This window comes from Gavialis gangeticus, unplaced genomic scaffold (genome assembly GCF_001723915.1).
Source record: "Gavialis gangeticus isolate Ggan-Ray unplaced genomic scaffold, GavGan_comp1, whole genome shotgun sequence".
Taxonomy (NCBI): domain Eukaryota; kingdom Metazoa; phylum Chordata; order Crocodylia; family Gavialidae; genus Gavialis; species Gavialis gangeticus.
The window spans coordinates 18,746,986-18,749,334 of record NW_017728996.1 but is presented as its reverse complement, the minus strand read 5'-3'; the positions used below and the strand labels follow the sequence as shown (position 1 = coordinate 18,749,334).

General features: G+C 49.4%; 1 protein-coding gene across 1 annotated transcript in view; it reads right to left on the bottom strand.

Moving 5' to 3' along the window:
• The window catches only part of ZFAND6 (zinc finger AN1-type containing 6), a 62,037-nt gene extending 59,726 nt beyond the window's left edge, over nucleotides 1-2,311 (bottom strand). The window contains exon 1 of the mRNA XM_019504094.1: nucleotides 2,233-2,311. The gene's annotated coding sequence lies outside the window, so the exon portion shown is untranslated. The remainder of the gene's footprint in view (nucleotides 1-2,232) is intronic.
• Nucleotides 2,312-2,349: the final 38 nt, after the last annotated feature.

Genomic DNA, 2,349 nt, shown 5'->3' with positions numbered 1-2,349 from the left:
GGGGGGGGGCTAACACTTTTAATCCAAGGTAAATGGAATGCAATTATCAAGTCCGGAGAGGACAAAGTGTGCATGTGAACAAGGCCAGGTCTTCATCAGACAGAGGAGTGTTCAGTTTTCAGGGTCACAGGAAGAAGGATGCAATTCTGCAACAGATGCTATGGGGAAAGTCCACAACAACACCAGAAGTTAACCAGCTTAAGGTCTCCATGGACAGGACAGCAAACAAACTCTTTCCCTCTGCTGGCAAGCATAAACTGTAGCTGGATATAAACTGCCTTCAATTCTTCTTTACTCCAGTATAGGGATGATCTTTTGGGAAGTGTAAACAGAGCAGAGTGTTGTTTGCACACTTATGACCATGACACTTCCTGTACTTTGTAATTCCCAGACGCTCCCGGGGGGGCTGCCATGCTGGTATTCATTAGGTCTGGGACCAGAGACCAAACCTTATAGAATGGCACAGCTGAAAGCAGGTATCACCCATCACCTCCTTTAGCCACAGACCATTAGGAAGCATCTTGGAGGTCTGTTGATACCAGATAAGTAGTATGAGATAGTGTGATTGAGGTGGCTGAACTCAGTGGAAAGGTCTATGAACCCTTGCTGTTTTCTACACGCTGAAACTGAATTTGTAGTAAGTCTGTACAAGCAAGCCAAAAAAGGGTGTAATGCTCCATTCAGAAATAGTCCTCAAAGCCACATGCATAACTACTGTATATCCCAGTTGCAGCCCAGAAAACTGAGCCACAAGTTTGTGTATTTTCATTAATATTAATGATTTCATTTATAAAATGTATAGTTATTATAAGAAAGTACACATTTACACAGGCATGGGAGATGCCTTTACCAGTACTAACCATCATTGCAAGAGACCATTAAAATTACTGTCCTCTTCAGATAACTTTAAAGCGATGGTGGCAAATCATTTGTTGAGAGTTTAAAAAAAAAAAGTCAGATACTGAAATTTAAACAATTTTTGGCCACATTTTCACACCTAATATCATTTGAATTTTGAATGCAAAAATAAGTCAAACCTGAAATCATTTTCCACAGGTATAATACACTAAATGAATTGCTCTTAAAGAGAAATAGGAAGAGGCCTGAAAGCATAAGAAAAAAAATTGGCAGAAAGGCATTTAGGATTCATTCTACTCTCTCAGGAGGCTTGGAATAAAAGCACACAGGCATCCAACAAAGCAAAGCTCCCCACAGAGGTTTTTGCTGAAGGTAGGCACACAGCAGAGCCCTCCTCTTGGAGGGGAGGGGAACCACACCTAACACGCAGATCCTTTCTGGGCACCTCAAAAGCAGGCAAGGGGGAATTCAAAGGACAGCAATAAAAGCGATCCAGACGCCGGAAGAAACAAGCTGGCAGGACAACAAGGGCCGGGAGGTTGGCACAAGTCCAGCTCCTGTGACACCACAAGTGAAGGAGCACGGTAAGGTTGCAGAGAAGGACAATGGCAGGGCAGCTGCACACGGACTGAGAGAACTGGGGGGAGCTTGGCAGCTCCTAGGAGGAGCCACGGGACCAACGGGGTGTGGGGGAAGCACTATCAGGACCCTCAAGTGGCCGTGCCACACATTCAAATCAAAGCCCCATATGAGCCAACAGAGTTGTTCCGCATTTCCAAACACTGAATTTCTAGCCGGTCGGCTTTTTTAGAGCCGGAGAGTCACGTTTATCATGGGAAAGTTACTTTTGAGTGTGTGGCTCGTCTTCCTTTATGGCGTGATTGCCCAGTGCATTGCATCATACACATGACGTATGGCACAAACCTAGAGCTGGGCCCAACCCAGGCAAAGGGAGGGAGACCGGATCCCACCATATATGTAACGCATGCCATGTCCTTATGGCACCAACCCCCCTCAGACACAAGAGGGCCCCCCCCTGGATCCCACCATATATGTAACGTGTGCCACAGTCTTAGATCACAACCCCCCCAGCACAAGGGAGGGAGCCGGGATCCCACTATCCCACCATATATGTAACATGTGGCAAAGTTTTATAGAGCACACACCCACCCCCAAGCACAAGGGAGGGAGCCCAGATCCCACCATATATGTAACGAGTGTCGGCCCGTAGAGCGCCCCCCACCCCGGAACAAGGGCGGCTCGGGGCAGGCGCGGTTCAAGTCCGGACTTGCTCGGGGGAGGGGTATGTCCCGGCACCCCCGTCTTGGGGGCTGAGCAGGGGTCCCCGCCGGCCTGTGCCCCCCCCACGCTCACCTGGCCCCGGGGCCGCTCCCGCCGCCGCCGGCCCCGCGCTCCTCGCTCTTCACTAAACTTTTCCTCCCCCCTTCGCCCCGTGTCGTTGCCCGGGAGTGACGCGGGCCGGCACTGATT